Here is a 16,388-nt window from a genome sequence, read left to right as displayed (position 1 = left end):
AGCTGTTTGATCCCCTGAACATCCATATATCTCCTTTATGGTGGAATTTAGTGACACAAAATTCATGTTACTTTCCTAAAATTCCCCAGTTTTCTAGAAATACCAGCTGTAAGATTCCTGGAATGGGAAGGAATTAAGAGGAAATCCAGGAATTCTCCAACAGGCATTGCGGGAATAACTGGGGAAATTTGGGAACATTACTGGAATTTTGCAATCCTTATTAAAATGCTAGCAAGAACCACCAGTAGATCCACTGACTATCATCCCTCATTCAACACTCGCAACAACCACCAGTAGATTAATTTACTATAATCCCTTATTCAACACTATCAACAACCACCAGTAGATTAATTTACTATAATCCCTTATTCAACCACCAGTAGATTAATTTACTATAATCCCTTATTCAACACTATAAACAACCACCAGTAGATTAATTTATTATAATCCCTTATTCAACCACCAGTAGATTAATTTACTATAATCCCTTATTCAACACTATCAACAACCACCAGTAGATTAATTTACTATAATCCCTTATTCAACCACCAGTAGATTAATTTACTATAATCCCTTATTCAACACTATAAACAACCACCAGTAGATTAATTTATTATAATCCCTTATTCAACCACCAGTAGATTAATTTACTATAATCCCTTATTCAACACTATAAACAACCACCAGTATATTAATTTACTATAATCCCTTATTCAACACTATAAACAACCACCAGTAGATTAATTTACTATAATCCCCTATTCAACAACCAGTAGATTAATTTACTATAATCCCTTATTCAACACTATAAACAACCACCAGTAGATTAATTTACTATAATTCCTTATTGAACACAATCAACAACCACCAGTAGATTAATTTACTATAATCCCTTATTCAACACTATCAACAACCACCAGTAGATTCATTACTATAATCCCTCATTCAACACTATCAACAACCACCAGTAGATTAATTTAATATAATCCCTTATTCAACACTATCAACCACCAGTAGATTAATTACTATAATCCCTCATTCAACACTATAAACAACCACCAGTAGATTAATTTACTATAATCCCCTATTCAACAACCAGTAGATTAATTTACTATAATCCCTTATTCAACACTATAAACAACCACCAGTAGATTAATTTACTATAATTCCTTATTGAACACTATCAACAACCACCAGTAGATTAATTTAATATAATCCCTTATTCAACACTATCAACCACCAGTAGATTAATTACTATAATCCCTCATTCAACACTATAAACAACCACCAGTAGATTAATTTACTATAATCCCCTATTCAACAACCAGTAGATTAATTACTATAATTCCTTATTGAACACAATCAACAACCACCAGTAGATTAATTTACTATAATCCCTTATTGAACACAATCAACAACCACCAGTAGATTAATTTACTATAATCCCTTATTCAACACTATCAACAACCACCAGTAGATTCATTGATTGTCATCCCTTATTCATTGCAATATGCTTTGTTAAATACATTTTCATAATGGTTGTATAAAAACATTTTCCAGATGGAAACATTTCCGTACATTACTGATACTAATTGCTATGTTTCTTGTAAACTGGGTTAACCAAACCCTAAACAGCAACACACTACAATCCAGAGCCATATACAAACATGATGAAGGCTATAAGACTATTTATGACCATGTACAGAACAGTGTTATGTAGGCTATGACTCGGCTACACATCCGCTCACTATTGTAAACGTCTATAAGAGCCAAAAACCTTTCCTATATTAACATTCACTCCAGGCTGGATGTTGAGCCACTGTATTACCAGTTGGAGCCATCATGGCCTGCTAGATGGCATGTTAGTGCTGGTGGAAGCAGGAGTGGAGAGGAAACTGAGCCCTGGGGAGCCATGTGTTGTGATAATGGAAAGTAATGCCAACCAGTGTTTGCAGGGTGTTTTTAATATCTGTTGTGTAGCGTGGAAGCCAAGGTTAAGGCTGTGAAAGATAGAGCCAGCCCGGCCACCACCAGTGAAACGCCAGGAGGGAAAAACACACTAACATTTGTCAGCATGGTACAGGCCAACATCACAGAGACCAGGACCACTTGTCTATGCTGCTGAGTGTCACGCAACCTATGGTGGCTGGTTTCTTGGTTTACAAAGCAGCATGACATGAAGGGTGGAGTTTTAACATTAGGCTGCTGTATACTGTGTGATAATAATGATCATTCTGTAAAAGCTTGATGTAGCCCTAATGGATTCTGGATGTAGAACAGGCAGCACTTTGAAAATAAACAAATATCAAATGAACATGTCATTTAAGGAATCTGTAGAGCATCAGAAAGACAGACAGAGACAGGCGATCATGCCAACAAGTTGGTTAAAGATGTTTACACCCTCTTGTTGATCTCCCAAGGCAAAGCTTAAAAGGAGTGTTTTGCATAACAAGATAATTGTTCATATCCAAACATAATCCTGTTTCATTCCTACTTCTTATGTTGTTTATAATGATTATTTGTGTTGAATAATGCATAACCGATTCCCAACTAGAGTGCAAACAGCTTCTAATCTGACGCTACCACTGAAGGACCTAGTAATTATTTACAATGCTTTCAAGGGGTTGCAGTCTGAGTCAGTCATTTACAATGAATGATCTACATTAGAATAATAAGTAATTACCAAAGCCTATAGACATTGCCCTGACTGCATGCTTACTCTCCCATCTCCTCTGCTTGACTTTATTCTATTAAAACGTATACAGGAGCTCAGCAAACAGACTGCAGTAGACCTTGACCTGCTCTCCCCGAAATACATCCCAAATGGTACCCTATTCCCTATGTAGTGCACTACTTTTGACCAGGGCACATAGAGGTATAGGGTGCCATTTGGGAGGCAGACCCTGTCTCTTAACTAATTTGGGCCTGATTGCTGTCATTGGCGTGGTGATCCTGGTGACTTTACCCCTCTACACCTACAAATGAATGATTTATCTATGTGGTCTATCAAGAAATGCCCGTCTTTATACTGTGAACTTGACATTTGTTTAGTTCTCGTTCCTGTCGATCACTATGTATGATAGCTGCAGGTTCAGATGGAAGAGAGAAGGGTCTTGGTGTGGATATTGGAAAAGGCCCAAGCTTTTTTTATTCTCTATAGAGTAGACAACACGTCTGTCTGTCTGTCTGTCTGTCTGTCTGTCTGTCTGTCTGTCTGTCTGTCTGTCTGTCTGTCTGTCTGTCTGTCTGTCTGTCTGTCTGTCTGTCTGTCTGTCTGTCTGTCTGTCTGTCTGTCTGTCTGTCTGTCTGTCAGTCAGTCAGTCAGTCAGTCTGTCTGTCTGTCTGTCAGCGTCTGTCTGTCTGTCTGTCTGTCTGTCTGTCTGTCTGTCTGTCTGTCTGTCTGTCTGTCTGTCTGTCTGTCTGTCTGTCTGTCTGTCTGTCTGTCTGTCTGTCTGTCTGTCTGTCTGTCTGTCTGTCTGTCTGTCTGTCTGTCTGTCTGTCTGTATCCCTGTCTGTATGCCTGTCTCCCTGTCTGTCTGTCTGTCTGTCTGTCTGTCTGTCTGTCTGTCTGTCTGTCTGTCTGTCTGTCTGTCTGTCTGTCTGTCTGTCTGTCTGTCTGTCTGTCTGTCTGTCTGTCTGTCTGTCTGTCTGTCTGTCTGTCTGTCTGTCTGTGTGTGTGTGTGTGTGTGTGTGTGTGTGTCTGTCTGTCTGTCTGTCTGTCTGTCTGCCTGTATCCCTGTCTGTATGCCTGTCTCCCTGTCTGTCTGTCTGTCTGTCTGTCTGTCTGTCTGTCTGTCTGTCTGTCTGTCTGTCTGTCTGTCTGTCTGTCTGTCTGTCTGTCTGCCTGTCTGCTGGTCATTCCGTCTGTCTGCCTGTCTGTCTGTCTGTCTGTCTGTCTGTCTGTCTGTCTGTCTGTCTGTCTGTCTGTCTGTCTGTCTGTCTGTCTGTCTGTCTGTCTGTCTGTCTGTCTGTCTGCCTGCTGGTCATTCTGTTTGTCTGTCTGTCTGTCTGTCTGTCTGTCTGTCTGTCTGTCTGTCTGTCTGTCTGTCTGTCTGTCTGTCTGTCTGTCTGTCTGTCTGTCTGTCTGTCTGTCTGTCTGTCTGTTGGTAATTCTGTCTGTCTGTCTGTCTGTCTGTCTGTCTGTCTGTCTGTCTGTCTGTCTGTCTGTCTGTCTGTCTGTCTGTCTGTCTGTCTGTCTGTCTGTCTGTCTGTCTGTCTGCCTGTCTGCCTGCCTGCCTGCCTGCTGGTCATTCCGTCTGTCTGCCTGTCTGCGCTTGTCTGTCTGTCTGTCTGTCTGTCTGTCTGTCTGTCTGTCTGTCTGTCTGTCTGTCTGTCTGTCTGTCTGTCTGTATGTCTGTCTGTCTGTCTGCCTGCCTCCCTGCTGGTCATTCCGTCTGTCTGCCTGTCTGCGCTTGTCTGTCTGTCTGGCTGTCTGTCTGTCTGTCTGGCTGGCTGGCTGGCTGGCTGTCTGGCTGGCTGGCTGGATGTATGCTTAGGGATATCTGTCAATGACAACACTGTGTGGGAAACTGTCTGAGATAGAGGTTTACAGGCTGAAAAATAACACTGGCCTGTATGTGTAAAAATTTACCAATGTTTTTAAATGGTCTATGATTACATTTTGTCCATGTTGGGCTACTGTACATTGACGTTCTATGGGTTCATTAGTGTCCTGTCAGAAGGACATGTTCTATGGATTCACTAGTGTCTTGTCAGAAGGATCGTGTTCTATAGGTTCATTAGAGTCCTGTCGAAGAACCATGTTCTATGGATTCATTAGTGTCCTGTCAAAGAACCATGTTCTATGGATTCATTAGTGTCCTGGATTTATTAGTGTCCTGTTCTAATAGTTCTAGTAGTTCTAATAGTTCTAGTAGTTGTAATAGTTCTAGTAGTTATAATAGTTGTAATAGTTCTAGTAGTTGTAATAGTTCTAGTAGTTATAATAGTTCTAATAGTTCTAGTAGTTGTAATAGTTGTAATAGTTCTAAGAGTTCTAGTAGTTATAATAGTTCTAATAGTTCTAGTAGTTGTACTAGTTCTAGTAGTTGTAATAGTTCTAGTAGTTATAATAGTTCTAATAGTTCTAGGAGTAGTAATAGTTGTAATAGTTGTAATAGTTCTAGTAGTTGTAATATTCTAATAGTTCTAATAGTTCTAGTAGTTGTAATAGTTCTAGTAGTTGTAATAGTTCTAGTAGTTGTAATAGTTCTAGTAGTTATAATAGTTCTAATAGTTCTAGTAGTAGTAATAGTTGTAATAGTTGTAATAGTTCTAGTAGTTGTAATAGTTCTAGTAGTTGTAATAGTTCTAATAGTTCTAGTAGTAGTAATAGTTGTAATAGTTGTAATAGTTGTAATAGTTCTAGTAGTTATAATAGTTCTAGTAGTTATAATAGTTGTAATAGTTCTAGTAGTTGTAATAGTTCTAATATTTCTAGTAGTTTTAATAGTTGTAATAGTTCTATTAGTTGTAATAGTTGTAATAGTTCTAGTAGTTGTACTAGTTCTAGTAGTTGTAATAGTTCTAGTACTTAAAATAGTTATAATAGTTCTAGTAGTTGTAATAGTTCTAATATTTCTAGTAGTTTTAATAGTTGTAATAGTTCTATTAGTTGTAATAGTTGTAATAGTTGTAATAGTTCTAGTAGTTGTAATAGTTCTAGTAGTTGTAATAGTTCTAGTAGTTGTAATAGTTCTAGTAGTTATAATAGTTGTAATAGTTCTAGTAGTTGTAATAGTTCTAGTAGTTATAATAGTTGTAATAGTTCTAATATTTCTAGTAGTTGTAATAGTTCTAGTAGTTGTAATAGTTCTAGTAGTTGTAATAGTTCTAGTAGTTCTAATAGTTCCAGTAGTTGTAATTGTTGTAATAGTTCTAGTAGTTGCAATAGTTCTATTAGTTGTAATAGTTGTAATAGTTGTAATAGTTCTAGTAGTTAAAATAGTTATAATAGTTGTAATAGTTGTAATAGTTGTAATAGTTGTAATAGTTCTAGTAGTTGTAATAGTTGTAATAGTTGTAATAGTTGTAATAGTTCTAGTAGTTGTAATAGTTGTAATAGTTGTAATAGTTGCAATAGTTCTATTAGTTGTAATAGTTGTAATAGTTCTAGTAGTTGTAATAGTTCTAATAGTTCTAATAGTTCTATTAGTTGTAATAGTTGTAATAGTTGTAATAGTTCTAGTAGTTGTACTAGTTCCAGTAGCTGTAATAGTTCTAGTACTTAAAATAGTTATAATAGTTCTAGTAGTTGTAATAGTTGTACTAGTTCTAGTAGTTGTAATAGTTGTAATAGTTCTAGTAGTTCTTGTAGTTAAAATAGTAATAATAGTTCTAGTAGTTGTAATAGTTGTAATAGTTGTAATAGTTAGAGTAGTTCTAATAGTTCTAGTAGTTGTAATAGTTGTAATAGTTGTAATAGTTCTAATAGTTCTAATAGTTCTAGTAGTTGTAATAGTTGTAATAGTTATAGTAGTTCTAATAGTTCTAGTAGTTGTAATAGTTGTAATAGTTGTAATAGTTGTAATAGTTATAATAGTTCTAGTAGTTGTAATAGTTCTAATAGTTCTAGTAGTTGTAATAGTTGTACTAGTTATAGTAGTTCTAATAGTTCTAGTAGTTGTAATAGTTGTAATAGTTGTAATAGTTGTAATAGTTGTAATAGTTGCAATAGTTGTAGTAGTTGTAATAGTTCTTAGTTCTAGTAGTTGTAATAGTTCTAGTATTTATAATAGTTCTAATAGTTCTAGTAGTTGTAATGGTTGTAATAGTTGTAGTAAATCTTGTAGTTGTAATAGTTGTAATAGTTCTAGTAGTTATAATAGTTGTAATAGTTCTTGTAGTTGTAATGGTTGTAATAGTTGTAGTAAATCTTTAGTTATAATAGTTGTAATAGTTCTAATAGTTCTAATAGTTGTAATAGTTCTAATAGTTGTAATAGTTCTAATAGTTGTAATAGTTCTAGTAGTTCTAATAGTTCTAATAGTTGTAATAGTTCTAGTAGTTCTAATAGTTCTAGTAGTTGTAATAGTTCTAGTAGTTGTAATAGTTGTAATAGTTCTAGTAGTTAAAATAGTTATAATAGTTCTAGTAGTTGTAATAGTTCTAGTAGTTGTAATAGTTGTAATAGTTCTAGTAGTTAAAATAGTTATAATAGTTCTAGTAGTTGTAATAGTTGTAATAGTTGTAATAGTTGTAATAGTTCTAATAGTTCTAATAGTTCTAATAGTTCTAATAGTTCTAGTAGTTGTAATAGTTCTAGTAGTTGTAATAGTTATAATAGTTGTAATAGTTGTAATAGTTGTAATAGTTATAATAGTTATAGTAGTTGTAGTAGTTCTAATAGTTCTAATAGTTGTAATAGTTCTAGTAGTTCTAATAGTTCTAATAGTTGTAATAGTTCTAGTAGTTCTAATAGTTCTAATAGTTCTAATAGTTCTAATAGTTCTAGTAGTTGTAATAGTTGTAATAGTTGTAATAGTTATAGTAGTTGTAATAGTTCTAGTAGTTGTAATAGTTATAATAGTTCTAGTAGTTGTAGTAGTTCTAATAGTTCTAATAGTTGTAATAGTTCTAGTAGTTCTAATAGTTCTAATAGTTCTAATAGTTCTAATAGTTATAATAGTTGTAATAGTTGTAATAGTTGTAATAGTTGTAATAGTTCTAGTAGTTGTAATAGTTGTAATAGTTGTAATAGTTCTAATAGTTGTAATAGTTGTAATAGTTGTAATAGTTCTAATAGTTGTAATAGTTGTAATAGTTCTAGTAGTTGTAGTAGTTCTAATAGTTCTAATAGTTGTAATAGTTGTAATAGTTGTAATAGTTCTAATAGTTGTAATAGTTGTAATAGTTGTAATAGTTCTAGTAGTTGTAATAGTTCTAATAGTTCTAATAGTTCTAATAGTTCTAATAGTTGTAATAGTTCTAGTAGTTGTAATAGTTGTAATAGTTCTAGTAGTTAAAATAGTTATAATAGTTCTAGTAGTTGTAATAGTTCTAGTAGTTGTAATAGTTGTAATAGTTCTAGTAGTTAAAATAGTTATAATAGTTCTAGTAGTTGTAATAGTTGTAATAGTTGTAATAGTTCTAGTAGTTCTAGTAGTTCTAATAGTTCCAGTAGTTGTAATTGTTGTAATAGTTCTAGTAGTTAAAATAGTTGTAATAGTTGTAATAGTTGTAATAGTTCTAGTAGTTGTAATAGTTGTAATAGTTGCAATAGTTCTATTAGTTGTAATAGTTGTAATAGTTCTAGTAGTTAAAATAGTTATAATAGTTATAATAGTTGTAATAGTTGTAATAGTTGTAATAGTTCTATTAGTTGTAATAGTTGTAATAGTTGTAATAGTTCTAGTAGTTAAAATAGTTATAATAGTTGTAATAGTTGTAATAGTTGTAATAGTTGTAATAGTTCTAGTAGTTGTAATAGTTGTAATAGTTGTAATAGTTGCAATAGTTCTATTAGTTGTAATAGTTGTAATAGTTGTAATAGTTCTAGTAGTTGTAATAGTTCTAATAGTTCTAATAGTTCTATTAGTTGTAATAGTTGTAATAGTTGTAATAGTTCTAGTAGTTGTAATAGTTCTAATAGTTCTAATAGTTCTATTAGTTGTAATAGTTGTAATAGTTGCAATAGTTCTATTAGTTGTAATAGTTGTAATAGTTGTAATAGTTCTAGTAGTTGTAATAGTTCTAATAGTTCTAATAGTTCTATTAGTTGTAATAGTTGTAATAGTTGTAATAGTTCTAGTAGTTGTACTAGTTCCAGTAGCTGTAATAGTTCTAGTACTTAAAATAGTTATAATAGTTCTAGTAGTTGTAATAGTTGTAATAGTTCTAGTAGTTGTAATAGTTGTAATAGTTCTAGTAGTTCTTGTAGTTAAAATAGTAATAATAGTTCTAGTAGTTGTAATAGTTGTAATAGTTGTAATAGTTAGAGTAGTTCTAATAGTTCTAGTAGTTGTAATAGTTGTAATAGTTGTAATAGTTGTAATAGTTGTAATAGTTATAATAGTTCTAGTAGTTGTAATAGTTCTAATAGTTCTAGTAGTTGTAATAGTTGTAATAGTTATAGTAGTTCTAATAGTTCTAGTAGTTGTAATAGTTGTAATAGTTATAGTAGTTGTAATAGTTGTAATAGTTCTAATAGTTCTAATAGTTCTAATAGTTGTAATAGTTCTAGTAGTTGTAATAGTTGTAATAGTTCTAGTAGTTAAAATAGTTATAATAGTTCGAGTAGTTGTAATAGTTCTAGTAGTTGTAATAGTTGTAATAGTTCTAGTAGTTAAAATAGTTATAATAGTTCTAGTAGTTGTAATAGTTGTAATAGTTGTAATAGTTCTAGTAGTTCTAGTAGTTCTAATAGTTCCAGTAGTTGTAATTGTTGTAATAGTTCTAGTAGTTAAAATAGTTGTAATAGTTGTAATAGTTGTAATAGTTCTAGTAGTTGTAATAGTTGTAATAGTTGTAATAGTTGCAATAGTTCTATTAGTTGTAATAGTTGTAATAGTTGTAATAGTTCTAGTAGTTAAAATAGTTATAATAGTTGTAATAGTTGTAATAGTTGTAATAGTTGTAATAGTTGTAATAGTTCTATTAGTTGTAATAGTTGTAATAGTTGTAATAGTTCTAGTAGTTAAAATAGTTATAATAGTTGTAATAGTTGTAATAGTTGTAATAGTTGTAATAGTTCTAGTAGTTGTAATAGTTGTAATAGTTGTAATAGTTGTAATAGTTCTAGTAGTTGTAATAGTTGTAATAGTTGTAATAGTTGCAATAGTTCTATTAGTTGTAATAGTTGTAATAGTTGTAATAGTTCTAGTAGTTGTAATAGTTCTAATAGTTCTAATAGTTCTATTAGTTGTAATAGTTGTAATAGTTGTAATAGTTGTAATAGTTCTAGTAGTTGTACTAGTTCCAGTAGCTGTAATAGTTCTAGTACTTAAAATAGTTATAATAGTTCTAGTAGTTGTAATAGTTGTAATAGTTCTAGTAGTTGTAATAGTTGTAATAGTTCTAGTAGTTCTTGTAGTTAAAATAGTAATAATAGTTCTAGTAGTTGTAATAGTTGTAATAGTTGTAATAGTTAGAGTAGTTCTAATAGTTCTAGTAGTTGTAATAGTTGTAATAGTTGTAATAGTTGTAATAGTTATAATAGTTCTAGTAGTTGTAATAGTTCTAATAGTTCTAGTAGTTGTAATAGTTGTAATAGTTATAGTAGTTCTAATAGTTCTAGTAGTTGTAATAGTTGTAATAGTTATAGTAGTTCTAATAGTTCTAGTAGTTGTAATAGTTGTAATAGTTATAGTAGTTCTAATAGTTCTAGTAGTTGTAATAGTTGTAATAGTTATAGTAGTTCTAATAGTTCTAGTAGTTGTAATAGTTCTAATAGTTCTAGTAGTTGTAATAGTTGTAATAGTTGTAATAGTTAGAGTAGTTCTAATAGTTCTAGTAGTTGTAATAGTTGTAATAGTTGTAATAGTTGTAATAGTTGTAATAGTTATAATAGTTCTAGTAGTTGTAATAGTTCTAATAGTTCTAGTAGTTGTAATAGTTGTAATAGTTATAGTAGTTCTAATAGTTCTAGTAGTTGTAATAGTTGTAATAGTTATAGTAGTTCTAATAGTTCTAGTAGTTGTAATAGTTGTAATAGTTCTAATAGTTCTAGTAGTTGTAATAGTTGTAATAGTTATAATAGTTCTAGTAGTTGTAATAGTTCTAATAGTTCTAGTAGTTGTAATAGTTGTAATAGTTATAGTAGTTCTAATAGTTCTAGTAGTTGTAATAGTTGTAATAGTTGTAATAGTTGTAATAGTTGCAATAGTTGTAGTAGTTCTAATAGTTCTTAGTTCTAGTAGTTGTAATAGTTCTAGTATTTATAATAGTTCTAATAGTTCTAGTAGTTGTAATGGTTGTAATAGTTGTAGTAAATCTTGTAGTTGTAATAGTTGTAAAAGTTCTAGTAGTTATAATAGTTGTAATAGTTCTTGTAGTTGTAATGGTTGTAATAGTTGTAGTAAATCTTTAGTTATAATAGTTGTAATAGTTGTAATAGTTCTAATAGTTGTAATAGTTCTAATAGTTGTAATAGTTCTAATAGTTGTAATAGTTCTAGTAGTTCTAATAGTTCTAATAGTTCTAATAGTTCTAGTAGTTCTAATAGTTCTAGTAGTTGTAATAGTTCTAGTAGTTGTAATAGTTGTAATAGTTCTAGTAGTTAAAATAGTTATAATAGTTCTAGTAGTTGTAATAGTTCTAGTAGTTGTAATAGTTGTAATAGTTCTAGTAGTTAAAATAGTTATAATAGTTCTAGTAGTTGTAATAGTTGTAATAGTTGTAATAGTTGTAATAGTTGTAATAGTTCTAATAGTTCTAATAGTTCTAATAGTTCTAATAGTTCTAATAGTTCTAGTAGTTCTAATAGTTCTAATAGTTGTAATAGTTCTAGTAGTTCTAATAGTTCTAATAGTTCTAATAGTTCTAATAGTTCTAGTAGTTGTAATAGTTGTAATAGTTGTAATAGTTATAGTAGTTGTAATAGTTCTAGTAGTTGTAATAGTTATAATAGTTCTAGTAGTTGTAGTAGTTCTAATAGTTCTAATAGTTGTAATAGTTCTAGTAGTTCTAATAGTTCTAATAGTTCTAATAGTTATAATAGTTATAATAGTTGTAATAGTTGTAATAGTTATAGTAGTTGTAATAGTTGTAATAGTTGTAATAGTTGTAATAGTTGTAATAGTTGTAATAGTTGTAATAGTTGTAATAGTTGTAATAGTTGTAATAGTTGTAATAGTTGTAATAGTTGTAATAGTTCTAGTAGTTGTAGTAGTTCTAATAGTTGTAATAGTTGTAATAGTTGTAATAGTTCTAATAGTTCTAATAGTTGTAATAGTTGTAATAGTTGTAATAGTTCTAGTAGTTCTAATAGTTCTAATAGTTCTAATAGTTCTAATAGTTGTAATAGTTCTAGTAGTTGTAATAGTTGTAATAGTTCTAGTAGTTAAAATAGTTATAATAGTTCTAGTAGTTGTAATAGTTCTAGTAGTTGAAATAGTTGTAATAGTTCTAGTAGTTAAAATAGTTCTAATAGTTCTAGTAGTTGTAATAGTTGTAATAGTTCTAATAGTTCTAATAGTTCTAATAGTTATAATAGTTGTAATAGTTGTAATAGTTCTAATAGTTCTAATAGTTGTAGTAGTTGTAATAGTTCTAGTAGTTGTAATAGTTATAATAGTTCTAATAGTTGTAATAGTTGTAATAGTTATAATAGTTCTAGTAGTTGTAATAGTTCTAGTAGTTGTAATAGTTCTAGTAGTTGTAATAGTTGTAATAGTTCTAGTAGTTAAAATAGTTATAATAGTTCTAGTTGTTGTAATAGTTCTAGTAGTTGTATTAGTTGTAATAGTTCTAGTAGTTAAAATAGTTATAATAGTTCTAGTAGTTGTAATAGTTGTAATAGTTGTAATAGTTGTAATAGTTCTAATAGTTCTAATAGTTCTAATAGTTGTAATAGTTGCAATAGTTGTAATAGTTGTAATAGTTGTAATAGTTATAATAGTTCTAGTAGTTGTAATAGTTCTAATAGTTCTAGTAGTTGTAATAGTTGTAATAGTTATAGTAGTTCTAATAGTTCTAGTAGTTGTAATAGTTGTAATAGTTATAGTAGTTCTAATAGTTCTAGTAGTTGTAATAGTTGTAATAGTTGTAATAGTTGTAATAGTTCTAATAGTTCTAATAGTTCTAGTAGTTGTAATAGTTGTAATAGTTATAGTAGTTCTAATAGTTCTAGTAGTTGTAATAGTTGTAATAGTTGTAATAGTTGTAATAGTTATAATAGTTCTAGTAGTTGTAATAGTTCTAATAGTTCTAGTAGTTGTAATAGTTGTAATAGTTATAGTAGTTCTAATAGTTCTAGTAGTTGTAATAGTTGTAATAGTTGTAATAGTTGTAATAGTTGTAATAGTTGTAATAGTTGTAATAGTTGTAATAGTTGTAATAGTTCTAATAGTTGTAATAGTTGTAATAGTTGTAATAGTTGTAATAGTTGTAATAGTTGTAATAGTTGTAATAGTTCTAGTAGTTGTAGTAGTTGTAATAGTTGTAATAGTTGTAATAGTTGTAATAGTTGTAATAGTTCTAATAGTTGTAATAGTTGTAATAGTTGTAATAGTTCTAGTAGTTCTAATAGTTCTAATAGTTCTAATAGTTCTAATAGTTCTAATAGTTGTAATAGTTCTAGTAGTTGTAATAGTTGTAATAGTTCTAGTAGTTAAAATAGTTATAATAGTTCTAGTAGTTGTAATAGTTCTAGTAGTTGAAATAGTTGTAATAGTTCTAGTAGTTAAAATAGTTCTAATAGTTCTAGTAGTTGTAATAGTTGTAATAGTTCTAATAGTTCTAATAGTTCTAATAGTTATAATAGTTGTAATAGTTGTAATAGTTCTAATAGTTCTAATAGTTGTAGTAGTTGTAATAGTTCTAGTAGTTGTAATAGTTATAATAGTTCTAATAGTTGTAATAGTTGTAATAGTTATAATAGTTCTAGTAGTTGTAATAGTTCTAGTAGTTGTAATAGTTCTAATAGTTCTAATAGTTCTAGTAGTTGTAATAGTTGTAATAGTTATAGTAGTTCTAATAGTTCTAGTAGTTGTAATAGTTGTAATAGTTGTAATAGTTCTAATAGTTCTAATAGTTCTAGTAGTTGTAATAGTTGTAATAGTTATAGTAGTTCTAATAGTTCTAGTAGTTGTAATAGTTGTAATAGTTGTAATAGTTATAATAGTTCTAGTAGTTGTAATAGTTCTAATAGTTCTAGTAGTTGTAATAGTTGTAATAGTTATAGTAGTTCTAATAGTTCTAGTAGTTGTAATAGTTGTAATAGTTGTAATAGTTGTAATAGTTGTAATAGTTGCAGTAGTTGTAGTAGTTGTAATAGTTCTTAGTTCTAGTAGTTGTAATAGTTCTAGTATTTATAATAGTTCTAATAGTTCTAGTAGTTGTAATGGTTGTAATAGTTGTAGTAAATCTTGTAGTTGTAATAGTTGTAATAGTTCTAGTAGTTATAATAGTTGTAATAGTTCTTGTAGTTGTAATGGTTGTAATAGTTGTAGTAAATCTTTAGTTATAATAGTTGTAATAGTTCTAATAGTTCTAATAGTTGTAATAGTTCTAATAGTTGTAATAGTTCTAATAGTTGTAATAGTTCTAGTAGTTCTAATAGTTCTAATAGTTGTAATAGTTCTAGTAGTTCTAATAGTTCTAGTAGTTGTAATAGTTCTAGTAGTTGTAATAGTTGTAATAGTTCTAGTAGTTAAAATAGTTATAATAGTTCTAGTAGTTGTAATAGTTCTAGTAGTTGTAATAGTTGTAATAGTTCTAGTAGTTAAAATAGTTATAATAGTTCTAGTAGTTGTAATAGTTGTAATAGTTGTAATAGTTGTAATAGTTGTAATAGTTGTAATAGTTCTAATAGTTCTAATAGTTCTAATAGTTCTAATAGTTCTAATAGTTCTAGTAGTTGTAATAGTTCTAGTAGTTGTAATAGTTATAATAGTTCTAATAGTTGTAATAGTTGTAATAGTTATAATAGTTATATTAGTTGTAGTAGTTCTAATAGTTCTAATAGTTGTAATAGTTCTAGTAGTTCTAATAGTTCTAATAGTTGTAATAGTTCTAGTAGTTCTAATAGTTCTAATAGTTCTAATAGTTCTAATAGTTCTAGTAGTTGTAATAGTTGTAATAGTTGTAATAGTTATAGTAGTTGTAATAGTTCTAGTAGTTGTAATAGTTATAATAGTTCTAGTAGTTGTAGTAGTTCTAATAGTTCTAATAGTTGTAATAGTTCTAGTAGTTCTAATAGTTCTAATAGTTCTAATAGTTCTAATAGTTCTAATAGTTATAATAGTTGTAATAGTTGTAATAGTTGTAATAGTTCTAGTAGTTGTAATAGTTGTAATAGTTGTAATAGTTCTAATAGTTGTAATAGTTCTAATAGTTCTAATAGTTGTAATAGTTGTAATAGTTCTAGTAGTTGTAGTAGTTCTAATAGTTCTAGTAGTTGTAGTAGTTCTAATAGTTCTAATAGTTGTAATAGTTGTAATAGTTGTAATAGTTCTAATAGTTGTAATAGTTGTAATAGTTGTAATAGTTCTAGTAGTTGTAATAGTTCTAATAGTTCTAATAGTTCTAATAGTTCTAATAGTTGTAATAGTTCTAGTAGTTGTAATAGTTGTAATAGTTCTAGTAGTTAAAATAGTTATAATAGTTCTAGTAGTTGTAATAGTTCTAGTAGTTGTAATAGTTGTAATAGTTCTAGTAGTTAAAATAGTTATAATAGTTCTAGTAGTTGTAATAGTTGTAATAGTTGTAATAGTTCTAGTAGTTCTAGTAGTTCTAATAGTTCCAGTAGTTGTAATTGTTGTAATAGTTCTAGTAGTTAAAATAGTTGTAATAGTTGTAATAGTTGTAATAGTTCTAGTAGTTGTAATAGTTGTAATAGTTGCAATAGTTCTATTAGTTGTAATAGTTGTAATAGTTCTAGTAGTTAAAATAGTTACAATAGTTATAATAGTTGTAATAGTTGTAATAGTTGTAATAGTTGTAATAGTTGTAATAGTTCTAGTAGTTGTAATAGTTGTAATAGTTATAGTAGTTCTAATAGTTCTAGTAGTTGTAATAGTTGTAATAGTTGTAATAGTTGTAATAGTTATAATAGTTCTAGTAGTTGTAATAGTTCTAATAGTTCTAGTAGTTGTAATAGTTGTAATAGTTATAGTAGTTCTAATAGTTCTAGTAGTTGTAATAGTTGTAATAGTTGTAATAGTTGTAATAGTTGTAATAGTTGTAATAGTTGCAGTAGTTGTAGTAGTTGTAATAGTTCTTAGTTCTAGTAGTTGTAATAGTTCTAGTATTTATAATAGTTCTAATAGTTCTAGTAGTTGTAATGGTTGTAATAGTTGTAGTAAATCTTGTAGTTGTAATAGTTGTAATAGTTCTAGTAGTTATAATAGTTGTAATAGTTCTTGTAGTTGTAATGGTTGTAATAGTTGTAGTAAATCTTTAGTTATAATAGTTGTAATAGTTCTAATAGTTCTAATAGTTGTAATAGTTCTAATAGTTGTAATAGTTCTAATAGTTGTAATAGTTCTAGTAGTTCTAATAGTTCTAATAGTTGTAATAGTTCTAGTAGTTCTAATAGTTCTAGTAGTTGTAATAGTTCTAGTAGTTGTAATAGTTGTAATAGTTCTAGTAGTTAAAATAGTTATAATAGTTCTAGTAGTTGTAATAGTTCTAGTAGTTGTAATAGTTGTAATAGTTCTAGTAGTTAAAATAGTTATAATAGTTCTAGTAGTTGTAATAGTTGTAATAGTTGTAATAGTTGTAATAGTTCT

At 29.1% G+C, this 16,388-nt stretch overlaps 1 protein-coding gene across 1 annotated transcript in view; it reads left to right on the top strand.

The window, feature by feature from the left end:
- Window positions 1–16,388, top strand: part of LOC139549548 (contactin-5-like) — a 785,449-nt gene that overhangs the window by 446,812 nt on the left and 322,249 nt on the right. The gene's annotated exons all lie outside the window — the stretch shown is intronic.

This window comes from Salvelinus alpinus, chromosome 22 (assembly GCF_045679555.1).
Source record: "Salvelinus alpinus chromosome 22, SLU_Salpinus.1, whole genome shotgun sequence".
NCBI lineage: Eukaryota > Metazoa > Chordata > Actinopteri > Salmoniformes > Salmonidae > Salvelinus > Salvelinus alpinus.
This window is presented reverse-complemented; position numbering and strand designations above follow the sequence as displayed.